This window comes from Apteryx mantelli, chromosome 2 (assembly GCF_036417845.1).
Source record: "Apteryx mantelli isolate bAptMan1 chromosome 2, bAptMan1.hap1, whole genome shotgun sequence".
Lineage (NCBI taxonomy): Eukaryota > Metazoa > Chordata > Aves > Apterygiformes > Apterygidae > Apteryx > Apteryx mantelli.
In genome coordinates, this window is record NC_089979.1 from 85938812 (window position 1) to 85959592 (window position 20781).

Sequence of the window (20781 nt, forward strand, 5' to 3'; positions counted from 1 at the left end):
AGTTTTTCGTGATTATACTGAAAATTACTGAAATGCTCTAAATAAAAAATTTGCATTTTATTTTCTAAAAGCTACATTTGGTTGCAGAAATAACTTTAAAAAATTGAAAGCAAATCTGCAGGTAGTATAGTACTTAGGTTAATTATATCCGTAGATAATTCAGTGCAAACCTGTATAACTTCATATTTTTATTAATAGATTAATTGTTGTTTTCCACTCAAAATCTGAATTTCTGTGCCTGAACCATGTGGCCTGTTCTTGTCGCTTTGTATAAAATCCAAAGAAATTCTGAAAATACATTAATTTTTAATTCTAACAAAAATGTTAACACGTTAAAAAAGGCAAGATGAACTGCCATCTCATCTAATCCATGACAAATCTCCCTTTCTATAATGGAGACTTCAAAAGTAGGAATAATGGAGAATTTGAGTGTATTTCTGCATGCTTTGTTTAGCTTTGTACACTACAAACAAAAAAACAGGAGAAATCTAAACCTCAGGACCCAATTATACAAAACCATGAAAGAAATAGCTCTGGCTCGTAAGCCATTTAAAAGCACAAATATATTTATATTTGGACAGGGGCAGAGGGAAAATAAAATCCCAGCCCAGACTGCTTTTAATATCTCCAGCCTACATGTGCTTATAATACAACAAGCTGCCCAGTTCAACAGATGTGGAAAGAGTCTCAGTGTCTCAGGAACACTGGTACTTTAGTTGCAAATTAATTGAAGTTTCTAATGAGAGACCAGTCTTAAAGAGAAAAGCATACAGAATATGAACCACCAATTCTGAAGGCATTCGGCTTCTGGAGTTTGATTCAGTCGAATATATCAGCAGAATGTTAGCTGGTTTTTACTTCATTTTTTTATTCCCCCCTCCTCCATCATAGGAAACCAGTAGTTTTCATTCTGTAATGAAAACGTCTGAGTTTTTCAGTTAATAGCACCCAAAGAAAATTATGTAGCATATTATGATTTCAAGGGACTGCCACAAAGGATGGATTGCAGCTGCTCTATTATGACCCTGCATCTATGGTATGTTTTCATTCAAAGTTCTATTTCAGGAAGATAACTTGTAATACCTCCTTGCAAACCTAAAGCCCGGTGCTGGCTTAGCGTGCCGATTTTCCATGGCTTAAACATTTTCTCTCTTTAACTGTAAATGCAGTTTGAGAGGAATGTAGACAGACTCCTGCTTATATCTTGTTTTCTCTCTACAGTGGGCAGAAGTGAAGCTGGATATCCTATATACTCAGTAAGACCTCACTCTAATTGCCATTAATGAAGGATCAGCTTGTGAGATGACATGATATGTCCTTTGGCTTCAACAAATTTTGTTGAAGACCTCAAAGGGGTACAGTCATGTAATTCAAACAGCCCAGTCCTCCCATTCAGCTATTCACTTTGCAGCATTGACTTCATGTGTTTTGGCAAAGGGGAGCTATTTCTAAAAGTTAATCATGTCTTCTGGCTGTAAGATTTTATGAGCTTTTTTTCCCCCTTGATATTGAAATTTGCTTGGAATATTAATGAGTATTTTCATAATCTTATTTGAGCAACGTGTTTATTTGTTTCTTTTGCTATTAGGCATTACTGGATTTTATTCTTTTTCTGGAATTTGTGTGAGATTGTGGGATTTTCCCACAGTGGAAGATGATGGCATTTGCTCAGAGAAATGATCTTTTTTATGGTAGCTTGATTATTTCTGAAAGCAGAAGAAAAGAGGTTTTGCACTTGTTTGTGTGCACTTGTGAGCTGAATTAAACAAGATGTATTAGATGCCAAATAAAAACGCTGTCTTCAGTGAACACTGATATTAGCCATTTTTAAAATAAAATCAGAACAATAGACAAAATGAAATTTGCCTGTACATGTAGAATATATGTGTGCATACTTACAGTGTTTTTGAAATGTGCCAAATCATCCTTTTTTATTTTATTTTAAACGTGACTGAAATTCTATTTGTGTTTTGGTTATTTTCCACGGGGAAGTGGCTGATTCAGAATGTCTGTTGGAACTGAACGAGAACAGCTGCTTCCAGTAAGCTCCTACCAATGCAATCTGGTTTGAGACAAAATGTTTCAGATACAGTATTTGGTGATGATGGAGAGTGGGGAGAACTCTAAAACCAAGATGTGACCTCTCGGAAAGTCATTTATTTCTCATTTGCAGCCCTATCTGAGACCCTTTGCAAAGGCAGCATCTCCAGTGGACTCCATGGCCTGCCCTGCCACAGTGTATTCCCCATCCCACAGTTTGAGCGCATGTTTGTGCCCTAAGCAATTGCAGTGGCTTTGGAAAAAGTGTGTAAGAGTGACTGTGTGATAAGCCAGCTAGCAATGATCAACATTTAAGAAGTATTCAAATTAATTTACTTACTTCAAGCTATTGCAGATCAAATATATCCTTAGCTTATCGGAAGGAAATGGTTCTCATTAGAAGAGTATGAATTTAGGAAAGTTCCATAAAACAAAAGGAGTTATCAGCAATAGATAAAGCATTTCAGTATTGTCGTGTTATTACTAAGTTTAATTACTTTTTTATCTCTGGAAGAAGACAGTAGAGTGGGAAGTGAAAATGATAACTATAAAATTGTTACCAATTTGTTGTATCCAAGTTAAGGATTAGCTTGCTTGAATTCCCATCAATTTGCTACACTCAAAATCTTGCTGAGCTGTGGGCAGGAGGCGCACAGCTTATGTGCAAAGCCAAGAATTTATTGTTAGTCTAATTGTCAGTGCGTACGCAAATTATATTTAGCCCAGTTACAATGATAGTAACGCTTGTGGTTCAAATTATATTCAGTTAAATTCAGTTAAAATACAAAGTTTCTAAGTATCTCCCCATTTCGGTGGTGTTCTGCTCGTCTCCCCTGCCCCCCGGGCCCTGCTGGTGGGCTGAGGGTGGGCTGTGGTGCGAGAGGACTCGCTCCATAATTTTCCCAGCAACCGAAGTGAGGCTGATTGGCCCACGGTTTCCCAGATTGTGCTTTTGGCCCTTTTTTACAGATGGATGCAACACCTACCTTTCTCTCGGCCTTTCTGCAGTTCCCTGTCTCTGTGGATTGTCTCTTAGCTTTTGTGGCTGGCTCCAGCGATGGCTCCCTCGCCCCACATGTGCTGGGCAAAGCGCAACTCCGCGCTCACCCCACAGCACCTTGTGCACTGCAGTGTCGTGCAGCAGCTCGGCTACAGAGTGGGGAGTCAGCAGGCAGCAAAGCCTGTCTCCCAGGGCCAGTGCCGAAGAGGGAAGAGATGCTGAGGAAAAGAGGTCTTGTCTCATTCGTTACGTAAGTAGCTTCAAAACTGTACTAGCGTGATCAAGTAGCTAGGCAAATTGGTGGGTAATTGTCAGAGTCTGGTACTCTCAGGCCAGGTTCTTTGAGATATTCCACACATGGAAGGTGGAATGTTTAATATCAGATTTACTTACTTGAAGATGTTTGATGTTAAATGGGATTTTGGTTTTCGCAGAGTGATGCAGCCATATACTGAAATCACAAAGCGAGTGTAAGTTACACTTGGCAAAACAGAGCAAGCGCAACATGCAGTTCAGCCACAATACCAGCGTGATCCCCATTACCGGTCTCTCTAACGCGTGCACCGCCAGGGCGCTGGGAGGCCCCAGGCACCGGGAGGGGATCTGTGGGTTGAAGGCAGCTCAAGCCCGTTGCGTTCTCTGAATTCTGTCGTTAGTTGCTCAGTGTTTACACTCGGTGTTGGGCTGAGCCACGTATGCGCCCCCCCCCCCCCCTCCCCAAATGCTGGTCTGGCCAACTCGGGGAGACATTCACACTCTTTTGATGAACTCAGGGAGAAGCATTTACACCAGCAGCTGATCCGCTCAGTGGGGCTGCAGTCAGCTGATCCTCCCAACTGACCTGGCTGTTTATCTCCAGCAAAGGCCGCCCTCCGGTGCCCTTTGCCTTGAGATAATTCAGCTTTCTGTGCAAGGGCTATGGGCAGGCACCCCCTCCCTTCTTCCCTGAGCTTCCTGGGCCCGTGGCCCTGGCCCATCTCTCCTGAGCCTCTTTCCACTCTAGGGATTTATTTATATGCTCAATTAAACAGTTGATCAGAATTATGTGAGGTCAGTGTTTGTATCTGAATTGGATGTGGCTTTGGGTAAATATGGGAACATCTCAGTTTCATGAAGAAGATTAGCAGGTCTATAGGTGTTAAGTAATTTCTGTGGCCAGTGAGGTACTTGCAGTGTCTTGCTGAGGGGGGACACCCGACACGGTGTAAGGAGGGAGGCTGCCAGCTGGAACTGCTCCATGTGGATCTCCTAGGGAGCCTGCTTGCCAGAGATTGTTTTTTTTTTTTTTTAGCAGTTTTTTTTTAAGTTTCCTTTAAGTATGTTTCTTCTCTTTTACTTTAAATAAGTCTTTTCTGTCCCTCATCTGTATCACCTAATGAATTTCTAGAGAGCAGTCATTTTCCTCTTGGCCTTGGCTTTGCTAAGCTCCTTTAGTTTTCTTGCATGGAATAGTCTCTCCAATGCCATTAATATCTTACTAACTCTTCTGTGCTCTTATTTTAGTTTCAATTTGCCTGTATTCAGCAGGATGCCAAAAGCTGTACAAAATATTCTAGAGGAGAGATCAGCATTGCTGTGTATGATGGCACTGATTCTTTTCTTTCTCTACTGGGATACCTCACTCTTTCTTTAGGAGAAAATCATCTCCAATGAAACCTGTGAATAAGATGAAAACTGATAAGGAGCACAGTAGAAGGAAGTTACAAAGGGAGGACCATTTAGATTATTCTTAAGCCACAGCCATATAAAATAGGCAGTAATTCCTTTGTATACAGAGCAAATGACACATCTATATTTCTGTCCCATATCCCTTTTAAAATATGTGTCTTAACACTTCAAGACACTCCCTAGTTTTATGGCAAGTTGGCATTGGAAGAAGGTGAAGAATGACTGTCATTAATGTAGCTGGTTTCTCCTTCATGGTCTGAGTTTGTCTCTTTGCATTTGTGTACCAGTCTCATTTCTGTAGAATTTCAGATTCTGCATCAGAACAAGTAATGTGACTAGTAGTCAAAGGAGTGCTTTGTTGATATATAATGGTGTGATGCCACCAAGAGCAACAGCTCTGCCTAAGTGGTTCTATCTAGATTGTAGAGATAGTTTGCAGAGATATCAAAATATAGTGGTTTGATGCTAAATTAACCATTGCAGTGAAACGTTGAGCATATTCTTCATTTTCCACAGTCTAAGCACTACACACACCTAATTATTATGCAATGCTTTAATGAGGACTGAAACTCCTGTTGGCTGCATATAGGAGGGAGCAGAAAGCTTTTATTCTGTTTTCTTTAGTCTTGCTGTTTGTCAGGAATTCCCAGAATATTTGAGATTTACTGAAAGGCCATATTTGGTTAGGGAGAATCAGGTAAAACAGTGATTTTTTACATATTTGATTAATTATTCAAAGTCTTGATCCTGTCTCTTTTAGATATCTCCGGCTGCACTTTAGCAATTTTGGGATTCTTTGAATATAGTATGAGCTTTTCTTCTCTCCCAGTAGTGGCATTTCCTCTTCAAAAAGGAAACAGGAGTCTGCAGTACATGAAGTGATTCATTTATATGAATTGTGTCAGAAACATTAAAATACAGCATCTCTCGCTTGTTGATATTTGGCTGTTCTTTGTAATTAAGCAGATAAAAATGTAGGCGGAGGAAATGTTTAATGCTGGTTACTCTAGAAGCCGGTGTCTTACAACACTGTGTTGATTTAAAAGAACTTCGGTATCACTCCCTTCAGGAAAAGAAGCAGGTACAGTGAGCAAACATCTCTTTGAAGAGCAATTGGCAGCAATAAAATGAACAGATTGCTTAGGATGTGTTCAAAAAGCCTAGAAATGATGAAGTCAGAAGTGGTGAAGCCTTGAAGTAATATCCAAAGAAATTCTTTGGATTTTCGCCTAATCAAGTGATAGCAACTGGATCCTGTTCTAGTTCTCAAGTTACTCACCTTAAACAGGGATTGAAAAATTCTGTCCCTGAAATACTTAGAAAAAGAGCTTCAGCTGCGATAAAGCGTCAAGTGGGAGTCACTTCAGAAGTGGGAAAAAGTGAGTCGCACTTGTTTTTTTATAGAATGAAAAGTTCCATCTTTCAAATTCACGTTGTCTTCAAATATCTGTGAATGTTTTTGTGAGAAAGATTTTTATTCATAAATTTATGGGGCAATGAATTTAGGTTGAGATTTCTTTTTTTTGTGATTAAGTCCAGATTGATTTTTAATGATAGAAGAAATAGAGTAGCAGCCAATGTAAATTCAGCTGTCAGTGAAAACCCATGTGACAGCAACCTCAGCTGGGGCAACATCCCTCCCCCTCGTCCTACATAAAAGGTACCAAAGATCACTTAGTAGTTCAGTGGTGGTTTCTGCTTTGGGGTAGCTCTGTTATGGCTTAGAGCTTTTTGTGAAAAGCCTGCATTAGTTTTCAGCTTGGTGGTGGTTTCCATGGATGTACGTTACAATGGCTGTTGGTATCAACCGTAAACAGGGGAAAATATGCTAGTCTTCAGATCTATCCCTGTTGCAGATATAGATTTCTAATATCTTTGAATATATATAAGAAATTGTGATATAGAAAAAGACAGTTATGTGAATGCAGCATTTTTAAAGTATCAAGTTTTCATAAATGGGAAAAACTGACTTTAGAGAGGTAAAATCAGAACCTAATTACAGTGTCAAGCACATATTAGTTCTTCCAACACTGAGATTTTTGGCTGGAAGAATAAGAATCTCTTCTAGATTCTTTTAGGACAAGATATACTAAACAAAGGTTTAAATGGAAGAATACAATGTGTATTAGAAAACAGAGATACTAATTTGAAGAAATGTTTTTTAGTTATGTTAAAAATAAAGTAAAACAATCTTGGAAACTAAGAATTTCAGTAAATTCATTGCGTGTGTTTTTATTGAACAATTCTATTTCTAAAAGGATAAATTAGGTGAAATTTAAGATTAACAAGCAATTTCATTGTTCAATAGAAAGACTATATAGCCAATATTTGTTACATAAGAATGCACGAAAAATTTTTGCACATCCAAATCTTGTGTTCTTGTATTGTATTTAATGGGCTGTGGAGTAAAGATGCTCAGCTGTGTGCAGAAGCCGGTCGTATTTCCAGTTAAGTAGCGAAAGAGCTGAGTGCTACTAATGACACTTGCTGTTAACTGGAAATGAAGAATAGGCATACCTTTCAAAACTTGGCTTTACTTATTTCCTTGTCTCAAAACTGAGAATAAAAAGCTAAAAATTAGTACTAATTATCCCTAATTTTAACAAAAGGATTCTTCAGTGATAGGACATAAAATTTGAGAGTGATCAGAATTATGCAAAATAACAACAGTAAACACAATAGCAAAATTTGAGTAATTGCTCTTTGAGTAATTTTTTGAGTATTTGAGTATTATTTGAGTAATAGTCTTCTACCTCAGAGGTCTTTGTGGAAAAAAAAAAGGTGTTACCACACAAAGTAATGACATTTCATTAACAAGTTATTTACAAGTTTGTTTGTTTTCTAAGTGGTGTTTTCTAGTGGAGAATATTTCTAAAAGTTATCTTGCCCAGAAGCCTACTTTTCTACTAAAAAACGTTCTAGGGAAAGTAATCCATCAGTTCTGCTCTGTCTGACTCAGCCTAATATATAATCAGATGAATCATAGTAATTCTTGAGAATGCCTTGCATTTTTTCCAAAGACACGATGTTACTTGAGTTCTGGTCCTTTGTATATTACAAACATTAGTATTTCCTTTGCAAGACTTCAAAATAGAGCACTCAAGCTTTTGGAGTTCGTAATAATCTTTTCTGGGTTTTACGTAACAATAACTTTATTCACTTTATTATTATTATTTGTATTTTACTATCAAAATGTCAGCCAAACATAAAGGAACGCACGCTCTTTGCTGAAAATTTTATAGTCTGATATTTAAGTTACGTGTTTACTACAAAATAAAGACTCTGCTGACAAGGCTCAGCAGTGGTTGCAGCTGAACAGATTATGAGCAGGATTCATGCAGAAGCCAAAGTGAAATCATGCTCAGTACCTGGCCAGCTGCAGCTAACAGTTTTTGCCGGCTGTGTTTTGTTTGTAACACAAGGGAGGGCATCTTCTTCATACCGTGTGTGTTGTCACCTACCTGAGGCACGTTTACAGTTCACACATGACCTTGAATATGCCCAACTGGGTATCACATCCTACAGACTGGAGTAGTTGCTTGGCTTAATCACGTGGTTTAGTTGCATTCATTATCCTTGTCGTAATCTATCTCTGGGAAAAGGTTCTTCTAAATTTTCTGGACTGGTTTCAAGATTCAAGTTTTTTGTTTGTTTGTTTGTTTTAACTTAATTCATTCTTAATAGTGGTACTCTTTGTTTTACTCATTTTTCATTTCTCCACTGAGTCTCACTATGCTTTTCTGTATGCTAGGAAGTTTTATCTGGCCACATTCAGTGGAAACGTAGTAAAATAAGATTGCTTGCTATGTACTTGAATTTAGATTGCTGCCTTCTGTCTTCAATCTAACCTCCCTCTGTTTTGCGTATCTTTGGGGATGAGGTAGCTGAAGAATCCAGTATTAGGCCCAAATTTCAATGCATATTATGTTTTGATGAATGATTGAGTTTTTTTAGCTTGTGGAATAATGGCATAGGAAATAAATATCCCTTCCAACAGAAAAGATGATTGCTAGCCTTGACTGACAGAGAAGCAGCTGAAAATAGCTGTAATGGGAAGGATGCCATAACGCGGGCACTTAACAAGCTGACATTTGTCCACTTGGAACTGGAAGAGGACAGTTGCCTAACTGATGCAATCAAGCAAATGAAGAATGTTTAGCAAACTGGATTATTTATTTCTGATGCCATCAGACTGCTACCTGGGATGTTTTGTCTTTTCAATGGATATTGAATAATCAGTCCAGAGAGGGAAACAGTTTTGCGTATGTCTTGGAAGACCTCTTACTGTTGTTTTGATGCACTGGAAGGAGAAGGAAATAAGCCAATGTTTCACCTTCGATCCGAAAGGGTTTAGGGAACAGATTTTTTTTTCAAAAGAAAGCAGGAACAGGAAAAAGCAGACATGGCCACTGCCTTCCTTGCTAAGATAGGACTGCTATCGTCAGGTAGAAATGAAATCTAACAGATCTTAGCAGCTTCTGAAACGAGGTAGATATTCAGCAGCTGTTGAGAGTGGTTTTCCTTATTTGATCTTAACAAAATCCTAAGGAAATAGACCTGTACATTGATAATTTTGTGCAAATTTTAAAATAACAAGGGACTGAGGTGTTCTGTACGCACATTCTACAAATGACATTGGTAATTAAGTACCATTGATTTCACTTCTGTAAAATAAAATATTTGTGGTGATCTCAGAAGTAATACTATTTTGACTTTGAAACGAAACATTTTTTAAAAATTTTCTAATAGCTCAAAAATCAGATTTTTTGCATTTGTTCATGTTCTATTGCCTTGTTTGTTTCTTTAATTAAGACTTTCTTGTAAGACTTCTGTTTTAAATCAGTCATAACCTCAACTCTGTCTGTAAGTCAGGTCTGATGTTTCCCAAAATTAATTAGCATACTACTGCAAAGCATTGTTTTAGTTTTTTGATCATTTTAAATGAAAAACTTAATACATTTGCAACTCCATTTTTAAATTTGATCCGTCTTTCTCCACATATCTAGAGAAGAAAATCAATAACAAAGAGATCTATTTACTTTTGAAGAATACAGACCAGATAAAACTAGTTTCTTAAGACTGTGCACTTGGTTTAAATAAAGACGATCAGTGGAAAACATTCAAGTGAAAGGACTGTTCCATCTTTTCCCGTTTCTAATGAATGTATCTTTTTTACCTTGTGCGTCGAAGTATAAAATGAGAATGCTGTTCCACAATATTCGTCTTCCATTATCTGAAAGAACTCATTTTTCTTAAAATGTTTATGAAGGAATAAAATTCAACTAAACTTGGTCATGGGGAAAAACAATTTTTAAACTAATGACTTAAGAAATGACAGGAATAATCATGATGAGTTCCAAATTAGAAAAGGAGCTTTTCTTTTTTAAGCTTTGCAGTTTAATACATTTTCTTTGAGAGAGATTTAATTTGTATTTCTTCTTTAAGGTTTTGTTCTGTTACTTAGGACATTGCATTGATTTGCTATATTAAGCCTGTGGCATTTTATAAAAATAATATTGACTGATAAAAATATGAGTGATAGATGATTCAATTTTATTTTTCAAATTAATGTTAGTTCTGGTGAGATTTTGGACTATATGTTACATATACCTATGCAACTCCTCTGTGTTTATGACTATATGGATGTGCTCATAGTCCTTAAATTTACATCCTGTTTTCAAGTGTGCTAAAACTGTATCCACACCTCATATAGCTTGTTTAAGTGCAAGGCCTACCCATATGGCAAGCACAGTGCTAACAACAACTTTGGAGCTAGTTCTCCTGCACAGTGCTGTACTGAGCCTCATCAGTCAGTGCTGTCTTGGCAAAGAAGCAGGAAAAAAATCTGCATAGCTATTGTAGTCCCTCAGTGTGTATCGTCGTCCTGTTTAATTTATGAGCAATTTTTTTTTTTTACTACCTTTGCATAAAAACGAGTACTTCATTTGTACTTTCCTCACATGCTTAGGTTGTTTTTAGCCTGGTTTACTTCTTAAGTGTGGCTTATGAAGCTGCCTGCCTCTATCTGCCAGTCCCTCCCTCCTGACTTTTGAACTGCTTTGCCAGTTTCTGTCACAGGTAAAAGTAAGGAAAAGTCTCCAATGTCATCGTGCTTGTGCATTATTTGTGTGAAAACTGGTTAGCAAGTTGAACAAGAGAACCACCTTAGCGTTCCCCTGAGGGAAGGACGGACAGGACAGGGCTTGAGCATTGCATGGGCTGTTTGTAGCTGCTGATCAGCCCATCATCGTATTTGTTGTGTCTGTCCTTTCAGGGCATAAATAGTTGCAGACACAGCCTGTGCCATCTTTTCTTTAGTAGGGGTGTGATAGGAGAGCTGATGTTGTTATAGTAAAAATAGGAACAAACACAAATCTGAAGGAAGAAAAAATTGAAAGTCTTCGCTAGTCATGGAACAATTTGTTTATACTGCCTTCTTAGAGGTAACTGGTAATGTATAGGTATCAAAAAGCTCGCTATTCCTTCATCAGGCTGTCCAAGTAATTTGTTAAGAAAACAGGCCTGTAGAACTGGTTTCACTTAGCAGATATATATGCCAATCTAAAAATAAATGACTGAAGAGCTACTTTTTCTTCTGAAAGACTTGTAAGTCTGCCTGTAAGATTTTAGAATGAGATATATGTTGCATGGTCTTAGTTATGCTTTGAATATCACAAAAGAAAGTAGATAGCAGATTATTAAGCTAGAGATAGGTGGGTTGAAAAAAATCAGGAATCTTGAAAACATCAAGCAATTTGTGTCATGTGGAAGGTGGAGCGAGGTACGTGATCTTGGTGGAATAATTTGTCTACACGTGGTTTGGCTTCCAAGACTGACATCAACTGGGATAAAGCATGAGTGAGGGCTAATACTTCTCAGGTCTTCAGTTCTGGAGATGGTTAACTTGCTGGGGGGCAACACGGCATACCAGAACAGGAGACACACTATTATTCTGAAGCCCCCAGAGGGCAGAGGTCCACCTCAAACACTAAAAGTCAATCTTTAAATGTTACAGAGGTCTTCAGGGTTTAACACAAGGATCAGGATGTTTACCTAACTTTAGTCACTTCGGCTGGGTGGCCTGATCATGGCTTATAATTGATGGAAAGAAATAGGCCATTTGTCTGAGCTGTTACGGACATTTAGATTAGGATAAGATGAGTTGCACTGCAGAAACGTCTGTTTCTCTCCATTGGCCCTAAAGGGTGTTTAAATGACTAGCTGAGATGTTCATGTAGACATTTTAAAGGCCTAAATTCAGATAGATTAATCCACCCATGATGTATTAAGATACTTTCTGGAAACCAAAAGTGTGTGTGCAACCGTTATCAGGTTCTGTTTTCACAATCCTTTGAAGGTGCTAATGCTAATAATATTATGAGCAAATTCAGATACTTAATATGATTAAATTTAAAATTGCCTTAGTAAGATAGAAACTTTACAAAATCTAGGAGCTGCAGTGATGATGAAACAAGTTATTAAAAGAACATGATAAATTCATGTTAATTTTTTTAGGTAAGATCTGCACAAAGCTTTTGCAATGTTGCAACACCAATGAGAACCGTGAGGTAAATCAGCAGCTGCCGACTGTAACACTTCTTTATTGTGCTCAGTATGTGAAGGACATGGAGTCAGCCCACTAATACTGTAATGTAGCCTACATTCTTAGTGGAATCATAACAAATCTAGACTCCTTACTTTTTTAACAGATGCACAATATTTTAGGAAGATTTCATATATTTTGATTACATTTTCTACTTTTTTGGAATTTATTTGTAGTTCCTCTTTCAAATTCTTGGGTGAGGAGGAGGAAATTATAGTGTTTTGCTGTTTTTCATCTATTGTTCACTGTCATTTAAATCTTTAGGATGAAGAGCATACCCTTTCCCCTGCAGATGGAAATTACCAATCTTCCTGTATTTTTCCCTGATAAGTTTTTTACTCTATTATGAAAACTGAAAAGCGCAAAACAGTAACAACTGCCCAGCCTATAATTTTTATGTTCCTCAGCAGAAAATGAACAAGCTCTACAGCAAGAATGCTGTACTCTGATTGAAATACTTAGCCTAATTTCTGTTCCTATCAACTAATATTATCCAGGAGTAGGAGGAGAAAGACAGGAACTATCGTAAGTGGTAGTATCTTACAACTCAAAAAGCTAATTGAAAGGGAAAACCAAATCCATTATTGCTCCACAGTCACCATCACTGTAGAATTAACTGGAATTACTGTTAGTGGAAATCATGTGTTCTTATTTCCGAGAAATGTCCAAGGGACACAAAGATGGAGAACATGGAAGAAGTACTGGGTATCAGCAGTGGCATCTGTGTGATACAGAGCACTTCCTAGTGGCCAGGTCACAGCTCTGTTCTGCTGATGAGCTGATGAAATGAGCCATGGGTGATACACCAGATACATTACCCCAGTGTAAGATGAGGGGGCGGGGGCTTGTTGTGTATTTTCACTCTTATCTATGAGATGGTCTGTTTTTTAGAAGAAGTTTAGCTCCCTTTAGAAGAAGGAATTCTTTCTAGATGAAAGTGATACCAGTATAGTCTCTTCCTCCAACTCGCTATATATTCATTTGAAAAGGGGTCTTTTCTTAGTTTTAGTTTTGGTAGCATGGTTTAGTTTTGAGGGAACAAAACTTAACAAAATTGGCCATTTATTTATATATATTAATCTTTCTGGTGCAATTATTCCAGAGGTAGAGAATGCCCTTTAAGAAGATCATCTTAGTCTATATCTCCTTTTGCCAGAGTTGGAAATTTCTACTCTGTAAAATTTCTCTTCTAGTGTCAATGAAAATGGAAAGCTGTATTTTTCAGGAAAGGCCATTCTCTCAAAATTTTCACAAGGTCTCAGTGTATCATTGTCTTCTGAGTTAAAGATAAACAATACTCTCATTTTCACATCTGAATAGGAATAAAAAGATTGCCAAGGTGTTAAGCTTCTAAAAACTTCCATAGATAAATTTGGAACTAATAGGTGAAATAGTAAGTCACTTACCCTAAGCATTAATTTAAATGTCTGTTTTAAGCAATCACTTTTGAAATTACAGAATGCATTTGTATAGGAACACCTGCACAGAAACTACTCTTAAGACTTTTCTGTAGAATATGATAAGCTTATTCTGTGACATGAAGTGAAATAAGAATTTGTTAGCATTCTGTAGGTACTAGTCTGTATGTATTTCAACAGAGAAAATATGAGCCTCATTCTGCAGGCAAGAAAAGCCTTCTCACAGCCAGCCTTTGATTTTGTGGGGAACTGTGAAGCTAGTGACCCCTACCTACTGTTAGTGTATTCAGCTGAAACATCCAAAGTTAACGGCAAAGTATTTTTTCTGCTTTATCATGTTGCATAAAGGATGTCGGGCCAGGTTTACGTGCACAAAGATCTATTAGCAGGGTCCATAGTTGATGGCATATATCAACTCTAATGGAAAAATTTACTTTAGGGGAAAAATGGGAACAAAAGGAGAGAGAGGAAAAAGGGAAAAGGAAACTCTTCCCCAAAAGCCTCCTGGGAAGAGCAGCAGCGGGTCCCAGATGAGAGCCCTGGAAGGGGAAAGGGGTCTTTCCAGTGCAGCAGGTGGCCGTGATGAAGATGATGATTTTTCACCATGCTTTTTTCCTAGTGCTTTATGTTTTGCATCAGGACCTGCTCAAAATCCTGGTTGGTTGTTCCCATCTGTGGCACTGTTAGTGCTGGTTGGAGTTCGCTAGTCAGGTGCAAGTGTTGTGTATTCATGGGCTGTGAAGTTCCTGTCCACATGTGTTATTGGATAATATGTATCAAGTTTTTAAATGACTATTACTTGTGTTGTGCACTATATTCAGTTTTCTCTACCTTGTCTTGAAGACTTTAGTTTGTGTTAAAGAAAAGAGAGGAAAGCGGGGCACGTCGCATGCAGGTGGGAACCACCACATCGGCGCTGTCAGGCTGTGCCGGTGCCAGGCCCGAGACCTGCAGCCCTGCAACAGCAGCGTGGCAGCACAAGGTCAAGGTACTGCCACCGTGGCTTGGGTGGGAGGGTGCAGAGCTACCAATAGCAGACCTTCGTATTACCCAGCATGTGGCACTTGGGCACTGGACAAGAGCTCTAGGACAGACCCAAAGAATAACTGAGGTGGGAAGAGAGCCCTGAAGGTTGGCTCAGCGCCTGGCTCGAAGAAGGGCTCACCTGGCCTGGGTTGCCCCAAGCCTTGTCCAGGTTCGAGTGGCTCCAGGGATGGAGATTAGAGTCTCTCTGGGCAACCTGCTCCAATATTTGACCACCCCCATTTTGAAAACATCTTTTATTACTTAGTATGTAACTGGTGTTTCCTGTGTTGCAACTTGTGTCCATTGCCTCTGATCCTATCAATATGCACCTCTTCAAGAAGAGTCTAACTCCATCTGATTTGCACCCTCCCACTTGGAAGTTGAAAACAGCACTAAGATTCAAATTATGTACAAATTATGTCATTACAGTTGTCCCTCTGTCTTCGTACATACATGCCCAAACATTAAAAAACTTAAACTATAAATGCTTTTTTGCAAGACTTGCTGAGCTGCTTACTTGCAAATTCTTTTTGAGAATCTCAAAAGACATTCATCTTCTTAGAGCTTAGCTCCCTAAGAGAAAGGAAGTCTTTCCTCTCTTTGAGTATCCTTTTGAACTTTAGTCTTCGTTTTAATATATCAGTGCAGATTAAACAAACTGAAGAGTTACTTTGAGAACATGTAATGTAGAAACAATTTTCTGTTTTAACTCCAATTCTCAGTTTCACCTTAGCTTTCAGTTTATGCTCTATGTGTATTGCCTTGTATTGTATACATCTTTGAGAGTGTGTTTGAAGAACTGTATAAATATACATGTAATATATGACATAGTGTGGAAGAAAATTAAAAGCAAAACATATACAATAATATGGATATCAGAAGACTGGAAAGAGGGTGGTGTGTGCTTGGAGGTCAGCTGAGGATAGGTTAAAATAAGCAGGGTGAAGAGATGTTTAGAGCAATTCTAAGGGAAAAATTATTTAGCATTTAGTGACCTATAATAAACTGCTTGTGAAGCTGGTCCTGTTGACTTGAAATCTTGGCTGGGGACACTTTGATTTTTCTTTCTTATCAGTAATCCATGGGTTGGGTGGACGAGCTGCAGGGGTCACGTAGCTCGTGGGATTGTGTAGCTCTCTTAGTGGGTGACCGTCAAGACTTATGTTTTCAGATAGAATCAAACACTTGGCACTTGTATAGCTCTTTACGTGAGTAGAAGAACACGGAGAATGCATCCGCTGAAGCTCATGTATTGTGCTTTCCACCATATTGTGACTTTTTAGAATGAATCATTCCAGAATCTCTTTCATTGGCCAGAAAATATAAAAAGGAGAAAAATAGTCATAAAAAAATCCTTTCTGTACTGAATGCCCTCCGGAGTTGGATTAAAAAGAAATAACAACACTTTACTTCAGAATAAATGGATGTTTTTGCTTCCAGCACATTTTTCATAACCTAAACGGTAAAAATTTAAATTGCACTTGCTGATAGTATGCTTAGCTCAGTTACAAGAGAATTACAAAGAAAGACTTTTTTTTTGTGCACAGTTTTCATGGACTGTAGTTGTCAATAGGTTCAGCAATAATTATCCATTTTAACAGAATTGGTGAATTCAGATGCTTAAAAAAAGACAATTTTTCTGTTTACAATGCTACTGTAGTGCAAACTAGCTGCATGGAAACATTCCTTTACCAAACTAACCCCTCTGTGTGTTCTGGTACTGAAAATAGACCTTATAGCTCCTTTACTCTTCCCAACATAGTGTCGTTGGACAGCTCCTAAAGCTGTCAGTAATAACTGCTATTTTCCTTCCTGCCGCTACTCATACTTCACCCCAACTTAATACAAAAAATGTCATGACAAGTTTTGAAACAGGCCTCAACAGAAGCACAGAGTGCTGTTAAAAGCAAAGAGAAAACATTCTTTTAACTTGTTCTGGTATTTGAGTGGTCCCCAAATTCCCTGAGGAAAAGAGGCTCTAAAGATAGCTATGACCAAAGATAAACATGCTGCCATATTTGAATTTTCTCCTCTATGCTGAATGCCAGTGTACAAGCCTGCTCCCTTGATGTTGACTTCATGTCTGTTGCAGGACATCAGTTAAGCCTCTAACAGGTACTTTTCTCCCATTTCTGCTGTGAGGTCAGTTTCACTGTTTTATTTTTTAACAAGCTTCTATTTGTTGATGATGCTATTAATAATATTCTACATAGCTGGCTGCATGAGTGTCCTAGGTGGCTGCAGTGAGCTTAAATGACTGCAGTGACTGCAGTGTTGCATTTTGAGCTTTCTGAGAGTTCCCTAATATAATCCAGAGTTACTGTTTATATGTATGTATGTCTCTGTATATACAAGATTTTCAGTAAAACTGGCTGCTAAACCCATGTTACCTGCCTAAATGAGTAAACTGATTTTCTCTTACACTAAAAGCACAATAGCTTACTTTGAAATTAACAGGACATCTGCTGTCTATGTATGTGTGAGAGCATATTATACCATGTGTGTGTTTAAACAGACACAACAATTTGTTTGGCTGTACTGTGTTTTTCATGCAAGCTCACATGCTGCAAAAGGAAACCTTGACATAGGAAAATGCTGTCTCCAAGGGATCAGACACTGTCTGTGTTCTGTGCCCCGTAATTCCCTCTTGTGCTTGTAGCTAGTCCTTTGCAAAGAGCAGTCGGGCTGAGGTGCTAATTCATTGCTTCACTGTAATAATGTGTATCCTGCGGGAGGTGTCACGTAATCAGTCCCCAGTAAAATAATTTGAGTAACTGCAACAGTTGTTGCAGTTGTCATACTGTGTGAATACTGAAGGCTTGATGTTATGCTTCTGTCCGTGTTGTGCAGTTCTTCTTGCACCTTTGCAAAAGGAGTGTAAAATGTCATGGTAATACAGAAGTGTAAGTAACTGTTTAGGTACAGAACAAGCTCTTCATGTTTTGCAGTTCCCTGAGTGCTAGTGCAGCACATTGAAAAATTCCTTAACAATCTAGCGGTTCTTAAATTAGTGATTTGGGAGTCCCATGTTAGCACATTGACAATCCAGACAACAGCATTAAATTAGTTGCTTTAGTCTAAGTACTTCTTGAATGTACATAGAGCCTGACTTTATTGGGAATTAAACTAACTACCTGCAGCCTGAAAAGCACTAAGTTGAGCTCTTAAGCAAAGGTGAATTAATAATAAAGAGCAAAAGTATTCTCATGTATGCACTCTCTGAAAGCTCTTGGCTATTTGGGTACAAGGGTATTACGGTAGTTGGCTCAGATTAACGTTTAGCTTTAGCAGCAGCATTCCAGTCCTCAGAGAGATCTTTTCTAACACTACTTAGAAATTAGTAAATCACAAAAATGCCATACAAAGGCGTTTGGAGGATGGAAGAGGCAACGCTTTAACAGAATTTCGCAGCTTCATTATATTTCCCCTAACTTATTTAGCAGCTACACTGATTATCTCAGCCTGTGAGTTTAGAATAAAACAAGAACAGTGCTGCCAGTGTAGAGTCTACCTCCTGCCTATATTCATTTCCTGCAAGTGATTTTTTAATGTGGGCATTATTTAAATATTATTAAATATACTCTCTGTATGTGTAGATTTGTGAATCTATGCCTCCCATTGTGCACACTACTGAGAAAACTATTTGATAAATACTTAAGTAGTTCTATATTTTATTGCTGTTATTGTTCATATGCATTTGCTGGTATTTCCTGACAGTGAAAATGTTGGAAAAGTAAGTATATATGGAAGCAGTCTTGTTATTCAGTGGACTAAATCTCTAGGCTGAAGTGCTCAGTTCATTTATCACTATACTGACTAGAAGTTCTTATCACTTTTGTGGGGACATGTCTGTACCACATAGAGCATGGCATAGAGTCTCTCGATCCACCAGCCTGCTCCAAACTGGAAGAAGACTAGTCCTGTAAATTTGGGACTGAGCAAGTTTCCCCTCATTCAGTGGTAAAACATACTAGCTCAGTGCTGTTTTCGGGGTATTGAAAATACTGCTGTACTGTGCTATGTAGGCTTACCTAAGCAGAGATTAGTTAGGAGAGAGAAATTTTGGTTAGATTTGAATTATTGAGCGTAATTCAGCAAACATGAATGCATTTTCTGTTTGTTGTATAGAAAGACTTATTTTGTTTTAAAAAAAAAGTTGCCTAGTTTAAGTTTTATATCACTATTAATTTCAATTATGCTGGCACCCTAATGCCTAGTCCTTGCATTGGGGATATCATTACTCTAGGTGTGGTATGACTATGTAATAAAGAGTCAGCTCTTGTCCTAAAAATCCAACATGTTATTGCTATTTGGTTATGATATGGTTGCTATTAGATTATGACATAAACTAATGCAAGTACATTAAATTTAAATTGTGTGGCGCAGCATGATTCTGAGTTGGAACAAGGAAAACTTTCATAAATATGTTTCTGCACCCTTCTAGCTGTAAGTTCTGTGGTTTCTACACAGAGGAACCTCTCCTTTTCTCCACCACATTATGGTTTGTTTGTTTGCTTGTTTGTGTGTTTTTTCATGAAATATGCTTTGACTTAATTCAAAGTTCACTAAAGTTCATGGAACAATTTAATGGAGTTGGCCTGCTGGTGCAGTTAGAGTCATATTCTTGTTTTTATCCCTGCAGTCCCTACTATAAACTTCAAAGAAATATTGAGATAGAGAAAGATCAGAATTTTCCGACATGGGGTAACCGCATGGTGTTGTGGGCTTACCCAGAGTTTCCAAGGCTGGGCTTGTCCACTGCATTAAGACCACTGTCAGATTGGAAAATATTTATTAAAGAGTTAAAATAAAGCAGCATCTGGAAAACCTGACTTTTGGTGAGTGACAGAAGTTGCAACTACAGCAGCAATATTTTTGCAGCAACTGAAGTGAATTAGTGAGCCAAAACAGTTACTGTAGGGCTGATCACACCTCTGCTGAGCTTTACTGCAATGGGTTAATTCACTGTAGGTAGACCAGTTGAGAGTGACAGTGTTTCTATTCCACGCACAGCCTAAATACTTGGAGATTACTGTTGCTCAAAAGTTAAACTGAAGATCTGAACTTAAGATCATTGTTTCTTTGTGGCAAAAGCCTATGTTGGCCATCGAGTCCTTCTGACATTTCACACATGACATCAGCATGCCAGCAACTAATATACAAAGATGCTGGTACAGAAATCTTTCTTTCCCTATTCCTTTTTTATATCTTTAAGCCCATGCAATCCTCAGCAGCTGCTGGTGCCATTGCCCCACTCTTCATCCATGCAATTTTTATTTTTTTACCGTGGGTGATACACATTCTCCATGAGTGTAGCAGGCCAGGCATTAACTGAGAGACAGCAGCAGTGGCTGGCTGGAAATCTTCATCCAAGACATCAGCCTGTCTGACAGCAAAGAGGCTGCTGCAAAATGGGGTTGTTGCATGGGCTGTGGCTAAGAGCAATATCTCGGTGATCAACAAGTGTTTCTTACCATAAGATGTAGGCATCCCCTAGTAGGACCCCATTCTTCTAGGGATCTGAGAGGCCAGCAATGACTGCAAAATATCTGGATAGAAAGGACTACATTCAAATTTATCTGCTAGGAGTGATGCCTCATCCTGAAGCATCAACACCCCAAGTGCCACTCATTCTCACTTGTCATGAAGAAGGTTGCTGTCACTGGGTGCAACCTTGACATGATGACTGCTGCTGCTCCCAAGGGAGTGGGAAAGATCACTGTGCACAAGATGATCAGGATCTGCGATATCATCATTGCGTGGCATGGACCAGGATCACTGATGAGACTGTTGCTCACTCTTTAAATTTGGGATGGGAGGAGCACTACTGAGGGGCCCGTTCCAGTGCACCTACATTAACAAGATGAGGCTGCTCCCTGGTTATCTTCTTCTGGCTTGTGGACTAACGAATTTATGGATGTCGTTATCTTCTATGGACTTGAAGGCTCTATGAAGCAGGAAAAGCAGCTATTTTCCTCTCAGAGACATGAACGTATGTGAAGTCTGGAATGCATCTTTATCAGAAA